At 47.8% G+C, this 18,459-nt stretch overlaps 1 protein-coding gene across 3 annotated transcripts in view; it reads left to right on the forward strand.

Annotated features, from left to right (window-relative positions):
* The window catches only part of GNG12 (G protein subunit gamma 12), a 363,426-nt gene that overhangs the window by 208,152 nt on the left and 136,815 nt on the right, over positions 1–18,459 (forward strand). For 2 of the 3 annotated variants that reach the window (XM_044002005.1, XM_044002006.1), the window contains exon 3: positions 5,064–5,305. The gene's annotated coding sequence lies outside the window, so the exon portion shown is untranslated. Of the gene's footprint in view, positions 1–5,063; positions 5,306–6,001; positions 6,115–18,459 lie in introns of those variants that run through there. The other variant, XM_044002004.1, reaches the window with a different exon arrangement.

Below are 18,459 nucleotides of genomic sequence, written 5' to 3' on the forward strand. Positions count from 1 at the left end.
GTGTGGGTCTCTGGTATATAAAGCCTGGTCTAGTTCTGTTTCCATCTTTATTTTCTTTGCCATTTCAATTTTCTCAAGAACCTCCTCCCAGACTGTGACATTACAATCTCACCCTCGTGGTTCCACTTTCCTTGAGAGTGCAGAGAGTTTGTTTGAAAATTCTTTACAGATCTTTTCCATTTTTCACCAGTCTGTTGCCCTTTCTGTTTCATCCTTAAATGATCCCCAAATGATTTTGCGTCATTGATTCTCTCACCAAGTTTTCTTTAAACTGATTTTCCCTCTACTGCTTTTCAATGTTTTTATGGTAATATTGCTCATATTCTTCTAACCCCTTTCACCATAAGATTTTACAAACAAGCACACACCCTAAACTGCCATTTCCTTCGGTTGCCAAATCTCTCCTTTCATCAATGAGAGCAAGTGTTCAATGGCTGAGATGGTTTCTAGATTTCTTTTGGTCTCCTTGTTATGCTAATCAATTTGTATCAATTAAACTTCTTTAAGAAGTTGTTAAAAATCAATGTCCATGGGGCAGCTAGGTGGCACAGTGGATAGAGCCCCGGCCCTGGAGTCAGGAGGACCTGAGTTCAAATGCAGCCTCAGACACTTGACACTTACTAGCTGTGTGACCCTGGGCAAGTCACTTAACCCTCATCGCCCCACAAAACAAAACAAACAAACAAACAAGAAGACTGGAAAGGTAGAGGGGCCTAAGTCATAAAGGAATCTGAATGCTAACCAGAGGATTTTGTACTTGATCCTGGAGGTGATAGGGAGCCAATAGAATATATTGAGTATGAGAGTGAAATGGTTGGATCTACACTTTAGGAAAATCACCAGTAAGTTATTGCAGTTGTCCAAGCATGAGGTGACGCGGGCCTTCACCAGGGTGGTGGCAGTGTCAGAGAAGAGATGGGGACAGAGGGGAGAGGCCTTGGCAGCAGATTGGATATGAAAGGTGAGGTAATGAGCAGACAAAGATGACGCCTAAGTCGTAAGCCTCAGGAAGGAGGGTGATTGGCCTACACAGTAATAAGGAAGATGGGAAGAACGGAGGGTTTTAGAGGTAAAATAATGAGATCACTTTTGGACATGTTGAATTTAAGATGTCTACCAGATATCCATTTCAAGATGTCCAATATGCGGTTGGAGATATTAGACTGGGGGGGCCTGTATAAATAAATGTGAGAATCATCTGGATAGAGATAATAATTCAATCCATGTGTTCACCAAGTGAAATAGTCAGGAAGAAGAAAAGAGGTCTCAGGATGGAGCCACAGTTAGTGGGCATGGCCTGGATAAAGAGCCTGCAAAAGAGCCTGAGAAAGAGTTTAGGTAGGTAAGAGGAGGATGAGGAGAGACTAGAGTCATGGAAACCTGGAGAGAAATGATCAGGGAAGAGAGAGTGATGAGCAGTGCTAAAGGCTGCGAGAGGTCAAGCAAGGTGAGCATTGAGAAAAGGCCATTGGTATATGGAACTCCTTGAGGATGAGGGACACCCACCCAGACACCATCCCACAGTCTACTAGTTAGTGACAATTTGGAGCTCAGATCTGTGGGACCCTTTGGGGTGGAGATTTTGGGGAGAGGGGAGACAGAAACAATTCAGTTCTACAGGGAATTGGGAGTATAGAGTTTATGAGTCTATGGTCCAAGAGTGTCTTCCATGTTAGGACACAGTTGCAGCATCCACTAGATAGAGAAAAGATAGAGGCCTAAGAAAGGAGGGAAGAAGGTCTTTACTGTATTACCAGAGAAGACACTTGTAAAGTTTTTTATCAGTGGCTTCATCGGTGATAATCTTCTGTCCCTCATTCAACTTTTACCTGAGTACCAACTTTTTACGTATAAATAAGGATTTACGGGAGTAGCTGGGTGGCACAGTAGATGGAGTACCAGGCCTAGAGTAAGGAAGAACTGAGTTCAAATTTGGCCTCAGCTGTGTGACCCTGAGCAAGTCACTTCACTGTGTTTGCCTCAGTTTCCTCATCTGTAACATCAGCTGTAGAAGGAAACGGCAAACCACTCCAGTATTTTTGTCAAGAAACCCCATTATAGGGTCACAGAGAGTGAAACATGACTGAAGCAACCGATAACAACAGCTGAAACAACAGGGAATTTTCACAAGACAGTCCCGTGCCCTAGTTGTGTAGGTCACCTTGACCTGGGGTGACTTTGGTGTGCCCCCAAATTCTGTGAGCTCAACCAAGGAACAAGAGGAGATTCTACTGATGCTCCCTCCTCCTCCCATTATTACCTGCATCATCTATACATACTCATCCTCTAAAAAGTCAGTGTGTAGACTAGTCCTTGTGCTTCACCCAGACCGAGGCCTCCGCCAAATCCCAGAAGTTCAAGGAATACCACTGAGGTGCTGAAATGATCCAAACTTCCCCCTCAGCGGCTTTGACAGGGAGCTGGTCGCCGTCCACCAAAACTAATCTACTCACAGCCGGCTCTCCTAGCAGGCTAGTGTCTAGTCAGTTGGCAGACTGAGGGTCCAGGCTTCTGGCAGCCGCTGTTCCTCACTCATGGTTCCGTCACTAGAAGAGCCTATAATCTTGCTCTTCCAGGAGTAGCTGACTCCTCTGCTGAGCTGTGAGGGATCTTCCTCAGTCCTTCCTGGCTCTTCCCCATTAAAACACAGAGGACAGAGGCTGTGCTTTTGCCTTTCTGTGTATCCCACGGTTTAGCGCGATCTAGCACATAGCAGGGTCCTAACAAGTGTTTGTTGACTGACAGACTGACCTACTTGTTGCTTGCCTATCACTCGTGGAATGGCCCAGCCAGGTTCAAGGGCAGTTCCTCTTGGGGCCCCCATTTGGGGGAGGAGTTCAGACAGGCCAAACTTCCTCGTCCTCCAGGCTCTACCTCTGACTTTTCAAACTTTGTTACTGGGGCCTCAGCTGTGCCCTCCTTCCAGACCTTCCCTCAGCACCTGGACCTCCTGCCCTGGAATGCCCATCTGCCCCTCTGGCTGTCTCACTCAGTTTTCTAGACTTCTAAACAACACCCCACTCCAGGGAAGCATCTGTCCCCCATCTCTTCAACTCTCCTTTGTGGTTTGTCTTCCTACCGGAGAATGTACTCCTTGAGGGAAGGTTGTTTCTCTCTCTCTCTCTCTCTCTCTCTCTCTCTCTCTCTCTCTCTCTCTCTCTCTCTCTTGCTTAGCACACTGCCTGGCATATAGTAAGTGCTTAATAAATGTTGACTGACTCCAAATGCAGTGTTTGATTTTAGGTATGGAGAAATGAAGGCTAGTCTATTTGAACTTGTCTGGCCTTTCCTATTACTGTTGATGACAGAAAATGCAGGGAGGGGGCTTACTTTGTTGAGCTGACTCTTGCTCCCCTAATTATCCCCATCTTTAAGATATCAAAGATGATTCCTTGTTCACCTGGGTGGGCATTTAAACCACCCCTTTCTCCTCCTTCACTCCCTCCTCATCATAAGTTTGCTTGAATTCCTCCCCTCATTGTTTCACTATGAACGTGGCAACAGCAAAGAGCCAGAGATAAGGCAATCCCCCCTCAAACCAAACCTTCTTGAGAACTGTGAGGATTGTGAGTGGAGCCCTAAGTCACTCCTGCGCCGAACGTCCTGCCTTCCCCTCATGTGGTACTCCTAGTTCTGTCAAGGTGTGTGAACATAAATATCCCCCACCTGTGTTTTTCGCACACATTTTTTAATAATTCTGTGTTCCAAATACAGTGATAAAATCCCAGAATGCTGCTGGGGGTGGGGGGGGGCATGGGCATTTGCCCACAGGATAAAGGGATGGGGCAAGTTTAGAGTAAAACAGGAAATTAAGCCTATTCCAATACTTCAAAACTGCTGCGTGTGGTATTTTGGGCACAGACATGAATTTACATTTGAAATTTTATCAGGACAAAGATCGCTAGTACCGAAGTTTTTTCATGGAATATCTATTCTCATTCTGAGGAATAACAATTTTCTGAAGATCACAGTGTGGTCAGGAATGGCTATCTTGTACAAATACTTGAGGACCCCGTCCTGTCTGCAATGGAACCTGTGGTATTCACCTTACCCCTTCTCTCTCCAATTGGCCATTGAAACATTGGCCAAAGAAAATATGGTTGGTCAAATTCTTAACAGTCATCAAGTATTTAAAGGGACTCTGGGCTAAGTACAGGAGATCCAAAAATGAAGTTGTCTCTGCCTTCAAAGAGCTTATCATTTTATAGGGGCAGCAACATTTATATTTAAAAACATGTGGGGGCAGCTAGGTAGCACAGTATTTAAAGCACAGGCCCTGGATTCGGGAAGACCTGAGTTCAAATCCAACCTCAGACACTTGGCACTTACTAGCTGTGTGACCCTGGGCAAGTCACTTAATTCTCATTGCCCCAAGGTGGTGGTGGGGGGGAACATGTATACAATATACATAGAATAACTGGGGGGAGGGGAGGAATCAGTAGCTGGGGGAAGCTTGCTAGGCCTCATGTGGAAGTGCTACTTATGTTCACCTTTGAAAGAAACCAAGGATTCTTAGATACAGGCAGGCAAGAAGGCATTCCAGGCATGGGAGACACAGTGCAAAGATGGAGAATCATGTGTGAGAAATAGAAAGCAATTATTCCAGTAATTGCTGGAGGCTGTAAGAGGGTGGGAAGGGGTTGAAATCCCAGAGAAGGGAGATGATTTACCCAAGTTTGCACATGGAGTACAGGATTTGCCCCTGACAAACACAATTGACTGAGAACTGACTGACCATCATCTAGTTTCATTCCCAGGCCAATGAGTTGTGTGGGGCTGACCCAACATTATATTCCAGCTTCTAATTATTTTGTAAAAACCCCCAAACTCTCCTCTTCCTGAGATTCCCAAGGTTTCTTTCGCAAAAGAACCTATGTATGAGAAACTTATGCTTTCCAAAGGCAGCCTCCGTCTCTCTGTTCTGGTCCCCCATATCAACCCTGTCCCCAGTTCCCATCTCCCCGTACTCCTAGCACTTGCAATGGTATTATCATGAGTATAACTCCTCTGCCCTGATTAAAGGCCTTAATTTTGTTTTATTGATTGTTTTTATTAATTTTCAGGTTGACACCCCTAGGTCATCTGACTCTAATTCTCCAGTCATTGTCCAAGTACTGGCGGAGCCTATTTAGAACTGGAAGGGATCTTGGAAGTCTTAGTCCGTCACCTCACTTTAAAGGAGACACAGAAGGTTGCTGGAGCTACCCAAGGTCACAGAGAAAGAAGAGGATCTGGATGTTCAGAGAGGAGCCCTTTGCTTCCCAACCCAGTGTTCCTTCACTCCACCACTGAAGTACAAAGACATGTATGTATGTACTCACACACACATACACACACATCTATGTACATGTGCACACCTACTGCCCTCCTAATGCTGCCCAAACAGTGGCCAAAGATCAGTGGGTCAGATACTCCAGTACCGCCTTCCCTCCCTCCTGTCAGATAAGGCAGACTGCGAAGCACCTACTATGTATGAGACACTTAGGCCCAGTGCAGGTAGGGGATGCTCCTTCTGTGGGCTAGATGCCTTAATTAAACAAAAGCCAGCAACCCTGTCCCACCATGGCCCTTGAATCATACAGAAATCAACTGTTTGCTACTGATGAGACTTGGCTCAGTGCCCAGCCCTGAGACAGGCCCCAAGCGGATCCTCCTGGCCCCAGGGTGGGCTAAACATCTGGACACAGGCCAATCCAGACCGGGTGGGGCAGGGGCTGCAACACCTTAAATAACCGTGGAGAGCCCACAATAGGGACTAGCGAGGCTCTCCTTGCCCAGGGTGTGAACCCCACTCGACCACTTGTGCCCAACCCAAGTGCTGCAGACCTCTTGCTGGGCCTGTTTCGGGTGCCAGGGCGCGCACGGGGCACGGGCTCTGCAGCCGAGCGGGGGAGGGAGAGGAGGAGGGAGGGAGAGAGCCTTGGGGGCAAGTGAGCCTGGGCCAAAGCTGCTGCTAAGCCCGGCGCCGCCACCACCGCTCCGCCCGTCTGTCCGTGCGCCCCGCCTCCCCCAGAGCTAGGCGGAGCCGGGGACCCGGAGGAGCAGGAGGAGAGGTCGGAGCAGTCTCTGGTCGCCCAGAGAGACAGAGTCCCTCGGCAGCTGCTGCGGCGAGAGGTGAGAGAGGCCACTCTGGGCAGGGGGACGTGGTGGACACCCCCGGGGACAGCGGAGCGCAGGGCGCGGCACAGGGCGCCGCCGAATCCCGGGGCGGAGGAGAGATGGAAGGAGGGAGGGAAAGAAGGAAGGAAGGAAGGCAGGCAGGCAAGCATGAGTGTCCCGGAGGGCGGAGACTGGCTTCGCGCACTGGGCGCCCCAAGACCCGGGCCAGGAGAGGGCGTGCGTGCGCCCTGGGCGCGGGAGCTGGGGAGGGGGCGCTTGGCCCTGGGCTTAAAGCCTAGGAGGGGGTGCCCAGACGTGGAGGAGCCCTGCGACCCCAGCCGGGTGTGCCTGGTTTGGGGGATGGGGAGGGGAAGGAGAAAGGCTCCCCTGCTCCCGCCCGTCTCCTCTGCCCGCGGCGCCTCCTACATGAGGATGCCCCTAACCCCAGGCAGGGGCAACGGTCGAGGGATTCGGCGCAAGGAGGGCGCTGCCCTTCGTCTGGGGGCTGGGGGGGACCACTTTGCGGTAGAGAGAGATTGGCGTAGAGTGCCTCTGGGGAGTGCCACGCCCCTCTCGCTTTCTCGACCCCCCCCCTCCGCAGCCCCCCCCCCCGCCGCAGCTGGCAAGGAGTGTAGCCAGGCATAGCGGGCACCCAGGTTGAGCATCCGGGACCAGAGACATGGGGAGCCGGGGCTCGGGCTGGCGTGGGAAAAAAGAGGCCTGGGGAAGTGGGGGTGGTGGTAAAGGCCAGCCACGGACACCGGAACCCAGGACTTCCCACGCACCGCAGGATCAGATCGGAGACAGGGGCGGAGGCGGGGGGAAGGCCACGCGTGTTCTCTCCGACCTTATGGAGGCGGTGGCGTGGAGAAAAGCCGTGCCTGACTTCGTAAACCCAGGCTGCAGCGCTTTCCTTTGAGATAGGAAGTCTGCCCAGAGGTTCTGGGAGGAGTGGGGAGTGGATGGGCCACGGACGCTTTCAATTTCAATAAGGAAAATTTCCCCAGGCTGGCTCTGACTGCATTAATTCACTGCCTGGCCCTCCTGCCTCACGCTGAACCTTGCAGTGTGCTATCGCCTGGGAAGCTTGTACTCAAATCATTCATAAAATTCTCCCTAAGAGAAAAGGGAAGTGTTGGTTTGAGTTGAGATTTTCCCGAGTGAAACTTCAGACATTTCCCCAGCTGAGAGGTGGAATTGACGAGGCCAGGCCCGGCTCTGCTTTTTTTTCAGAGGTTCCCTTCTGGCCCTGTCTACACACAAGCTCATTTTCCTAAGGGGGCTGGCTTGATTTTGGCCCTGCCCTGGAGGAAAATGAATAAGGACCAGACGGAGAGAAGAAGTGAGCTTTGGGAGGCTGGGGTGGGGGTGGGTGGGGGGGATTTTCCCTTTAAACATTCCCTGCGCTAAATGGCTGGCCTGGTCGTGGGAAAGAAACTTGGAATTTGTTGGAGAGTCAAACGTGTGGAGTTAGATAAACTTTTCGGAGTCAGCTTCCTTCCCATCATTTACTGCTTTCTCCCCACCTCCTGCCTTTGGGGACAGGGTGTTTACATTTCCTGGCACAGTTATAACCCAGACTGAATATCTTGTCTATAATGAATCTTTTTGGAGGTTGCCAAAAGGCCAGATCTCAACGGGTGTCTTTGCTCTCCTCCCCACTCCACTCCTATTTTAAAAGAGCACTTTCTTGGCCCTGGGTTTAAAAGGTGCAGTTAGCTCCAGAGCCCCCTCTTCAAAATACCTGCCTGCTCTCTGAGCAAGTGTTAATCATGATGCCAGGGAAGGAGCCCATTCGTCCAAGCCAGGTAGGAAGGCCTGGTTGGGGGTGGGGTGGGGTGTGTGTGTGTGTGTGTGTGTGTGTATGTGTGTATGTGTGTGTATGTGTGAGGGGGGGGAAGAGTGTGAGTGTGTGTGTGAGAGAAAAAGTGTGTGTGTGTGTGTGTGTGTGGTATGTGTGGTTTGTGGAGTGTGGGAGGGGGAGAGAGTAGTGTGTGTGTGTGTGTGTGTGAGAGAGAGAGAGAGAGAGAGAGAAGGGAAAGAGTGAGTGTGTGTGAGAGAGAAAAAGAGAGAGTGTGTGTGTGTGTGTGTGTGTGTGTGCCTGTGTGCCTGTGTGCCTGTGTGCCTGTGTGCCTGTGTGCCTGTGTGCCCACACACAGGTTGGAGATTTCAACCTCTATCTGGAAACCAACCAATCATTAAAACCAGACAAAAAAGCTAGGACAGGTCAATCAAAACAATAGAATTAACACCCCCCACCACCAGCAGCCCCTCAGGAGTAGTGGGGGGAAGGGAGGAAAATGAACATCATGAGCCGGTAAATGCTGTTTTCCCAATCATATTTTTTCAGACCAATAAAGAAAATCTGATACATTGGGAATGAGCACAGTATTTAATGTCGGAGGACTTGGCTTTTAGGACAGCTTCTGCTCCCTAAAGCATACGACCTTGGGCTAGTCACATCATTCAATAAGCATTAATTAAGCACCTACTCCATGCTAAAAAAGTCAGGCAAAAGACAATCTTTGTTCTTGAAGAGCTCACAGTCTAATGGGGAGACCGCGTGTCAACAGCTATGTACAAATAAGCTATATACAGGATAAATTGGAGCTAATTGGCAGAGGCATTAGGATTAAAGGGGATTGGGAGAGGATGAGATCTTAGCTGGGGTTTATTCTCTGCCCCTGAGCCCTTCCCTCCTCTCTTATCCCTCCCTCCCTCCCTGTTAGTGTGCGGGGCACTCCCATCCTCCCAGCCTAGGAGTCATCCCCGACTCCCAGCTATCTCTCCCCCGCCATATCCTATCTGTTGCCAAGGCCTGTTGATTTTCACCTTTGCACCATTTCTCCATTATCTCGCTTCTCTCCTCCAACACTGCCACCACTCTGATGCAGGCCCTCATTACATCATGGCTGGACTATCGGAATAGCCACCTGGTGGGTCTGCCTGCCTGCAGTCCCTCCCCACTCCAGCCACCAAATGATTCCCCAAAGCCAAGGTCTGATCACGTCACCCCCGTGCTCTGTTAACTCTGGTGGCTCCTGCTCATCTCCAGAATCCCATCCCCAGGCCTTCCCGAGGTGCCCCCTCCTCCCTTTCCAGGCCTTCCACACCTTTTTCCCCCACATGTTCTCTGCTCAGAGCCCCTGGGCTCCTGGCCATCTCCCTGCCTGCCTTCAAGTCTGCACTGCAATCCCACCTGTGTCTGCAGGAAACCTTCCCCAAGCCCTCTTAATGCCAGGGTTTTTCCTTTGTTTCCTTTGTCCTCTTTTCCCCATAGCTTGGGTCGCTTGTGGACTCCCCCATTCCACTGAGGGCAGGGACTGTCTTTTGCCTCTTTTTGTATCTTTTTGCCTCATGCCTGGTGCTCCATGGGCACTTACTTAATGAATGTTGACTGACTGGCTTGAAGGGAGCCAGGAGGCAGAGTCGAGGAGGATGAGGGCGGGCTGGCCAGAGGAGGTGATACCTGGAGCTGCCTGACAGATGGAGCTTCCTGGCCCTTTCCAGGAAGCTGTTGTACTAGAATCTCTGCAGGGAGCAGGCTCATGCGTTCAGGACTGGAGGGGACCTCTTTACAGAGGAAGCATCGGAGACCTGCAGAGATGAAATGACTCACACTGTTCGGGGCTGGGGCTAGATTTGAACCCAGGCCTCTCCAACTCCCAGTCCTTTGTCTAGGACAGCTTTGTCCATGTCCGGCTCTAAGTGTGTGCGGCTGCAGGCGGGTTAGAGGCTTTGCAGGGCTAACATTTGTGCTTGTGTTCAGAAAATTCTCTGTGGAAATAAGGTGACCTTGGATGAGTCACTGAGTTTCTGTTTCCTCATCTGGAAAATGGGGATAATACTTGATAGTAACTACCCACTTTCGAGACTCCAGGGAGGTGCAATAGATGCCAAGCACTTGAGGTGCTATGTCAGTGTCCAGTTATTATTATTTGGTATTTTTATTCTATCTCATTCATATCTGTTTGATTTTTTGTTTGTTTTTGTTTTTGTTTTTTAGTGAGACAGTTGGGGTTAAGTGACTTGCCCAGGGTCACACAGCTAGTACATGTTAAGTGTCTGAGGCCGGATTTGAACTCAGGTACTCCTGACTCCAGGGCCAGTGCTCTATCCACTTGTACCACCTAGCTGCCCCTCTCATTCATATCTGAATGAATGAATGAATGAATGAATGAATGAATGAATGAATGAATGAATGAATGGATGAATGGATGAATGGATGAAAACCTCTTTATTAAGTCTGACTATGGACCATATACTGTGCTAAGGGCTGAGGATAAAAAGACTGGAAAAGAGACATCTCCTACCATCAAGGAACATGTTCTAAGAGGGGAAATGAACACATCTTGGACGGAGGTGATGGGGAATGGAAGTGTGCTCTGGGGAGGCTGAAGGTCACTGGGGACAGGTGGAAGTCGAGACAGCCTGTGTGGTGATGGGATGGGGTAAGAAATGGAAGGATGGCTGCCAGCCAATGCTCTGGACATCATCACTGTGGCCCCTGTGCCATCCCCTCTACCTCCTGTTATCACTGTGTGTGGGGAAGGCAACAAAAAGAAGCACTTATTAAGCTCTGACTATGTACCAGGCACTGGTGAACCTTGCGGGTACAAGAAAAGCCAGTCCCTGACCCCTGGGAACTCCCATCCAAATAACCACAGAGTAAATGGAAGGTCAGCTCAGAGACAAAGGGGAGGAGGGGGAAGTAAAGACACACTTAGAGGAAAGAGCTCCTGAAGGTGAAATTTCAGCTAAGTCTTAAAGGAAACCAGGATCGTCCATTCCTAATGTGGGGTCTGGGGTGGAAAGAGCATTCCAGACAGACATAGGGCAAAGACTGAGAGGTGGGAGATGGGAGAGGAGAGAGAGGAGAAAGAGAAGAGATAGATGGCCAGAGGGAGGACCAACAAATAGGCCAGTGTGAGCTGCATCAATGAGTAAAAAGATCTGAATAAGTAGGAAGGGTCCAGGTGTGAAGAGCTCTAAATTGTGTGCTAAAGATTTTATACTTGATCCTGAGATAATAGGCTAGACTTAGGCACTATATTAGGTTTCAGACTGTATCCCCAGCCCCCCCCCCTTGGTTCCTGACATATAGTAGGTGTTTAATAAATGTTTGTAAATTTGAGTTATTCAGTATATAGAAATCCAATGAGGTCTTTGCTGCTCCCCAGTAAAAGACTTCAAGGAGATAATGAGCAATATTAGGGGCTTCTTTTCATTCCTCAGTCTTCACTTTCAGAATGAGCTTACTTGCAGTGCCCTTTGAAAAGCCCCCACTTTGTCAAGTTTCCTTATGGTTGTTTAATCCAATCTCCTGATCGCTCTCATCCTGAGGCTCTGATGGAATAAACAGATTAGGGAAGGTGACCTGATCCCTGATGGCACCCCAAGTGTCTCAAACCATGCCTGCTCAGCCTGCCTACCAGCAGGCTCCAGCTTGGGAAGCCAGGTTCCAGTCTGAACCTAACCTGGATTGCCTAAAACAAGAGTCTTCCATTTCTGGGGTGGGTGCCCGATGCCGGATGCATTTGCGTGCTGGACTGTTGGCATGCCTATGGCACTGCAGTACCACGTAACGAATAGGGTTCTGCCTCATTGTTCATTGAGTTCGGAGTGGGCTTTTCAGCCAAGAGAGGACCATTTCATAAAGTGTTATCTTTCCAATTTAAAAGGTAATTCCCAAATGAGAGTCTCTCTTGGAACAGTCATATTCATTAGTACAGACCTTGGGGAGCTAGGAAAGGAAGTAGGTCAGGTCCCAAAGAAAGACGTTGTGTCCTGGTAAAAGAGTGACCAGTCCCACCCTCGTGGCTACCATTGCCCTTACAGACATATTCAATCATGGAGACCCTTGGAAAAAGGGGCATAGGGAAAGGTCGGATGACCTAAGAATTGAATGCCAGCCTTGAAGTCAGGAAGAACAGGGCTCTGATTCTGCCTCTGATGTTTACTAGTTATCTGACCAGGGGCCAGTCTCAGTTCTACTGGGGGTTTTTCTGGTTTAACCTGTAGGGCACTGGACTTGGAGTCAGGAATCCCTGGGTTCAAAGCCTGCCTCACACACTTACTAGCAGCGTGCCCCCGTGCCTCAGTTGCCTCATCTGTCAAATGAGGGATTTGGTTCATGATTTCTAAGGTCTTGTCTACCCTCAGCTATATGAGCCTATCCTCCTCAGTCTTCAGTTACCTTACATAGGTAATGAAATCAACTTGTTTACTGGGATCAGAGGCTGTGGAAGGGGATCCTGGGAATTATTTACAGATGAGGAAACTGAGACCCACAGCGGTCTAGTGATTTATCTGAAATGCAGCTGCCTCTCTCACCACTGACCTTTCATTTGCTTGTTTTTTGTTTTGCAGAGCAATGGGGGTTAAGTGACTTGCCCAGGGTCACACAGCTAGTAAGTGTCAAGTGTCTGAGGCCGGATTTGAACTCAGGTCCTCCTGAATCCAGGACCAGTGCTTTATCCACTGTGCCACCTAGCTGCCCCCACTGACCTTTCATTTGCATTACTTTCTGAAATGTTGAGACAGTCATTTAAAAGAGCCATTTTAAAACTGCTGGGGGACTTCTCTGTCATCCTAATTAATTCTAGCATGAGAAAGGAAGTGGTGGCTTTGGGTACTTTATGAATGATTCCTAAGTGTCCAATACTATTCAGAGGGACTCCCTGGGGACACAAATAGGAATTTAATTAGCTGTAGCCTCCTAGAATATTAGCAATGGCCCAGACCTTAAACATGGGCCAACCTCTCCTTCTTCAGAGGAGCACATTAGGGCCCAGAGAGTTAGAGGGAAAAGCAGGACTGGAACCCAGTCCTCCTGCATGCTATTGTACCCAAGGTCCTTCACCTGTGTGCATCGTGATGAGAGCAGCTTTTTATTGTTTCCAGGAAGTATATGGTACCTGAACAAAAGGGACAGTTTTGTTTTGTTTTGTTTTGGGCAGGGCAATGAGGGTTAAGTGACTTGCCGAGGGTCACACAGCTAGTAAGTGTCAAGTGTCTGAGACTGGATTTGAACTCAGGTCCTCCTGAATCCAGGGCAGGTGCTTTGGCAAGTGCTACCTAACTGCCCCACAGAGACAGATTTTTAAAGGCAAGAGAGAAAAACTTGAAGAGCCATTTTGTGTTGGGGAATTTTGGCTCCTATTTGTACAACATATTGTTTTCATATTTTAATGGACTGAGAACTTAACAGTGCCTACAAGATTCAAGCCTGTTTTCATGTTTTGTTAGAAATGGGGAGGGGGGGTTGGATAGAAAGTAGATAGAGATTTGTGTTTATCAGTTACACTTGGCCATTTGGGGAGAGAATTTACTTTTCTGTTTGAGATCTAGAAGCTGGAGAGGCAGAAGAATTGTATGTCTAAGGAGAGTGTATTTTGTGTTTAATAATACTCACAGTATGGGGGCAGCTAGGTGGCGCAGTGGATAAAGCACTGGCCCTGGATTCAGGAGTACCTGAGTTCAAATCTGACCTCAGACACTTGACACTTACCAGCTGTGTGACCCTGGGCAAGTCACTTAACCCCCATTGCTCCGAAAAAAAAAAATACTCACAGTAATAGCTAACATTTACATAGCACCAACTATGTGCCAGGAATTGTGCTAAGCAGTTTACAATTATTGGTCCTCACAGCAACTCTTGGAGGTAGGTGCTATTGTTATTTCTGTTTCACAGATGATAAAACTGAGGCAGAGGTGAAATGACTTGCCCAGTGTTACCAGGCTAGTGAGTGTCTGAGGTCAAATTTGAACTCTGGTCTTCCTAACTCCAGACCCATCATTCTATCCAGTGCACCATCTAGCCATCCTGTTTTTAGGATTAAAATTCTTTTGTTTTTTGTTATCACCTTAATTTCCAAATATGTCCCTTCTCCTCCCCTACCTACTAAGCTATCCTTTGTAACAAAGATTTTAAAAAGAAAGGGAAGGGGCAGCTAGGTGGCGCAGTGGATAAAGCATCGGCCTTGGATTCAGGAGTACCTGAGTTCAAATCCAGCCTCAGACACTTGACACTTACTAGCTGTGTGACCCTGGGCAAGTCACTTAACCCCCATTGCCCTGCAAAAAAAAAAAAAAAGAAAGGGAAACAATCTATCAGCTATATTTTCTTACCTCTTCTCTAGGGCCAGCTTCTTGCTCATAATCCCACCATAGTGGGTTGCACATCTCCCATTCTCCTTCCCCTCTTATTTCCACGTGAATTGTTCCAGCCACTGTCTCTATTGTTTTCCTAATTTTTCCTTTGCATCTGTTCATACAAGTTTTCTCAGGCTTCCAGGTATTGATTGTATCTTAAGGTGCATTAATATTCTCTTATTACCTTCATGTTGAAACATTCCTTGATCGATGGCCACTTATTTTACCCCAACCCTTTGCTACCACAAAATAGTACAACTGTGAGGATATTGGTGAATGGGGACTTTTCCTTTCTGTCTTTGGCTGTCTTTGGGTTGTTTCATGTCTAACAGTGGGTTCTGTGGGTCAGAAGTTATGAACATTTAGGACTCATTTTGAACAAAATTCCAGAATTGATCTCCAAAATGGTTAGGCCAATTCCCAGCTGCACCAACAGTGTACACAGAGAGGTGGGGAGAGAGGGGAGAGAGAGGGAGAGGGACAGAGAGGAGAGAGGGAGAGACAGAGAGAGGAGAGGGGGGAGAGAAAGACAGAGAGGAGAGAGAGACAGAGACAGAGGAGAGACGGAGAGACAGAGAGACAGAGAGAAGGCACGAACAAGTGTATGTCTGTAATGAACTACAAACTCATTAAATCCCTTAATGTCCTTCACCTGGGGATTTTTCAAAGCGCCTTCAGCTCTGGCATCCCCACTCACTCAAGGTATTGACAAAGGGACTATCTGCCCTCTTGACACTATTTCCAGAACTTGGAGACAACCCCCCCCCAATTCTCTGAGGTAAGAGAATGAGAAATGTCTTCCCTTACTATTCCTCGGGGAAAAAAGGGAGTGTGTGGACAACTGAAGTAGAGAAAGGCCTGGCCATGCGGTGAAGGGTTAAAGAAGCCAGAGAGGCTGTGTCCAGCTGTGTTCTCCTCTGCGCTCTGCTTCCTCGTCTCTGCGCTGCTTTGTCCCTCCCATCAAGCTTTCTGGGATAGCTGCGAGTTCTTACATCATCAGGTCTGGTCACCACCCATTCACAAGCAAGGTTTTTGTCCCGTGCCTTATGAGCAGGCTGTGGCAGGGTGTTCCTGGGGGGTGGGGGGGACCTGGGGAGGGGGGAGGAAGGGGGAGGGGTCAGACTGCCAGCTCATTACAAAGCTTGCATTAGACTATTTAAAAGAGGTACCTTTGAGACTTGCAGCAACATAGAACAAGTGAACTTGGGGACTCCATTTCATGAAAAGCCAGGAATCATTAGTAATTAGTATGTTGGGGCGGTACTGTAACTGGTCACCAGTTTTTTCCATGTGTTATGGGTAAGACTAAGTGTGTGTGGTCACTTTACTGGTCCCCTGTGTGGGGACAGTTTAACAGTTAGGGGCCCCTCATGACAACATTCTCACACCTGTCTAGGCCACACACCAGCACTGACCCTGGGCAAGAGCCTAGTACTCTGTCCCATTATGCCAGGGGGTGCCCATGAACTTGAATTATATCTCTATTTAAAAAAAATTTTTTTTTAAGTGAGGCAATTGGGATTAAGTGACTTGCCCAGGGTCACACAGCTAGTAAGTATTAAGTGTCTGAGGCCAGACTTGAACTCAGGTACTCCTGACTCCAGGGCCAGTGCTCTATCCACTGCGCCACCTAGCTGCCCCTACATCTCTATTTTTATCAGCCTCTAACTGAAATTGAGCATTTCTTCAAATATTTAAAAGCAGTTTTCTAAGGCAGGTTCTACAGGCTGACCCAGGGTATCAAAGGGCTCCCTGAGCCGCAACAGGTGAAGAATCCCCCAGTCATCCCTGCTTCCTCTTGTTAGCAAGGCATGGACACTTACGCCTGCCTTCATGAAGTATTTAACTACTTTGTATACATTTACATTTATTCATTATAGTTAGGCACGTACAGTCTATATGTACCTGTCTTGTAGGCTCATTGTGAATAGGCATCATTTCATTCGTTGTACTATTATCCCTGGCACTTAATAAATACTTGTTGCTTAATGAATTGTTGATTGATTAAAGGCTGTCTCAAGAATATAATTGGACAAGCATCTCTCTCTGGCACAAGCTGGATACTGTGCTGCCTTTAGGAAGGGGATTCAAATCCTGCCTTGCTCTGCCTCAGTTTCCTCATCTGTATAAAAGGGTTGGATTCAATGATCTCTAAGACCCTTTCTAGCTCTAAATCTATGGTTCTATGATCTTGCTTTGTGGGGGGGGGGACAGGAAATTGTGTTGTATTTACTGCTTTTTTTTTTTTTTTAGTGATGCAATTGGGGTTAAGTGACTTGCCCAGGGTCACACAGCTAGTAAGTGTCAAGTGTCTGAGGTCGGATTTGAACTCAGGTCCTCCTGAATCCAGGGCCGGTGCTTTATCCACTGTGCCACCTAGCCGCCCCAATTGTGTTGTATTTAAATAATGTCAGAGGTTTAGACAAACTCAGGTCTGTTCTTCACCATCCCTCCCCTCTGCCTCCTGGCCACAAAAAAAAAAAAAAAAAAAAGGAAGCAAATTGGAGTTTATCCTAATGAGAATCACTTGTCTCCTATGAATGGCTGGACCTTGCCCTTGGCCGAGTTCCAGCTGAGCACAGCCTTTATTTGATTAGTAGGAGGTCCTAGGTTTGAATCCTGACAATCCAACTTGACTACTTGGAATGACTTGGACAAATCACTTCCTCTCCTCTGTCAAGTGAGGAAGCTGGAACTGAGGACCGACAAGGGTGGTCCCAGCTATAAGTCTGTGATCTCCCCTTTCAAAAAAAATCATTTCCTTAGAGGCAAGAGGGCTAGAAGCTGCTTACAAAGAAAAAGGTCTTGTGGTTGGATCCTTGGGGGAGAGGGTGTTCACTTTGGGTCAGGCACCTGTCTTGGATGGGGATCATGCAGTGTGTACATTCCTGATGAGAGTAATGCAGGCTTGGGCGACCCCTGCCCCAAAAAGGTGAGTAATGGGGGAAGGGTCAGTAATTATGAGACATTTGCCATGTCTGAATTCAACAACCCTTGGATAGGGTAGGATTTCCTGGTTGAGGAAGCTGATGGAAAGCCAGCAAGGAAAGGGGTAGGGAGCCTTGGGTTGGACCAGGGGTCAGTGTACCTGGGACTTAATCAGTGCTTTTTGATTGATTGAATGGAGACCCCTCATCCGTTTTCTGGCAAATCCAGTGTGTCAGTCAGACTGTGAGCTCATTGAGGGGAGGGACCCTATTCTTTTGCCTTTCAACCTCTGATGCGCAGCATGGTGCCCACTCCATAGTAAGTGCTTAATAAATGCTTGTTGACTGAGTAGTTTAATAATGTCCCTTATCGAATATCTCCAAGAATAAGAACAATAAATAGCTTACATTTATTATTATTATTATTATTATTATTATTATTATTGGTCGGAGCAATGAGGGTTAAGTGACTTGCCCAGGCTCACACAGCTAGTAAGTGTCAAGTGTCTGAGGCCGGATTTGAACTCAGGTCCTCCTGAATCCAGGGCCAGTGCTTTATCCACTGCGCCACCTAGCTGCCCCCAAATAGCTTACATTTAGAAAATAGCTTTCTTTTAATTATTTCCTCCTGAAAACTGCATATGGTTTGTTTGTACTTATTGTTTGCTTATTGTCTCCCCCATTAGATTGTGAGCTCCTTGAGAGCAGGGACTGCCCTTTACCTTTCTCTGTATCGCTACTGCTTGGCACAGTGGCTGGCACATAGTAGGTGCTTTAATAAATGCTTATTGACTGATTGGCAACAACCCCTTTAGGGAGGCACTAAGTGCTTAATGTTTGACAGACACTGTTCCAGCTCTGGGGATACCGGGAAAGGCAAATAGAGAAATAGATAAAATTTACAGGCATACAGATCCATTTGCTTAAGGATTAACCATAGAATTCCTTTTAAATAACAAGTTTCCCTATAGCTTTTAAAATGAAATTTCTATTCAATTCAACAGTGTGTCAGAATCACTGAGGAGAAGGTTGAGGCTGGAACTGTCATTATTTTGGTATAGGAAACTCCCTGGTGAGAAAACTGCTGATTTGGAGCAGCATCTTTTTTTGCATCTCATAGGCTTAGGGAGTCTCTTAGATGCAGAGAGGTCAGACTCCCACAAAACCCCTGAGTGGTACCTGAGCCAGATTAAAATCTAATTGGGAAATGTTTAACAAAATAGATTTTTAAAAACCATGTAGTAAGATGTAGATAATGTTAATTTGTAGTTTTCTAAGT

This window comes from Dromiciops gliroides, chromosome 4, assembly GCF_019393635.1.
Source record: "Dromiciops gliroides isolate mDroGli1 chromosome 4, mDroGli1.pri, whole genome shotgun sequence".
NCBI lineage: Eukaryota > Metazoa > Chordata > Mammalia > Microbiotheria > Microbiotheriidae > Dromiciops > Dromiciops gliroides.